Genomic DNA, 900 nt, shown 5'->3' on the forward strand with positions numbered 1-900 from the left:
TGACACACCGGTGTCAATGTGTTCTTTTTTCCATTTCCAGGAGTGTATGAACGACTAGACAATGTACTCGTAACTGAAGACTACCATTGCCGTGGGAATTTGCCCAGCAGGATACAAGACGAACATAGCGCTAAAAACATTGAAATTATCGTTCGTAGTTCAAAGAAACGATAGCACCGCGAGAGCTGTGGTTATAGTTGCGCACACTATTTAGAATCTGCGAACGTCTGAACGGTTACATTTGTCACTGATCGGTATGTGTTTACAGAAATGCAACACGGGAAGCGTATGCTAAGGTTCAGAATTAGCGGAATGCGGTTGCCAAGCGGAGCAGCTGACAAACATTCCCCATGCACGAGATTTTTCAGCTGCGAAAGACTTCCTTGTGGCGTATTTCCGCAAAATATCTTGCATTGTGGAGACGCCCTACTCTGTTAAAACCTACTTTCCGCTCTGTTTTAGAGTGTCGCATAGCTTCAGTCTGTGAAAGTATTATCATTCTCCTCACTGTCTCCTTCAACATCAACGTGACTACTCTGCAATTCACCCTTATTTGCTTGACAGAGGGTTCATAGACCCACTTTCAGACTTTCGCGCACTGCGCCACTGCGCTTGCGACCACAGGTACACAGCCGCGGGAGTCTTTGATCGGCGGCAGAGAAGTATAATGTGCACGAATTATACCTGTAGCCACGCAGTCAATCCATTTAGGATGTCGATGTATCACTGTGAGTGCACTGTCGCGACGTCTTTATAAGTTTATTACCAAAGGCACGGAATTCTATGACATATCCAAGCTGAAGCCGCTATCTCTATTCATTAAATACGTTGCCAAACGAATTTCAATTGCCTCACTCACCACCTACTCCCAGGAAGATGAAGTAGACACGAAAATTTCAA

The sequence above is a fragment of the Schistocerca piceifrons genome, chromosome 3 (genome assembly GCF_021461385.2).
Source record: "Schistocerca piceifrons isolate TAMUIC-IGC-003096 chromosome 3, iqSchPice1.1, whole genome shotgun sequence".
Taxonomy (NCBI): domain Eukaryota; kingdom Metazoa; phylum Arthropoda; class Insecta; order Orthoptera; family Acrididae; genus Schistocerca; species Schistocerca piceifrons.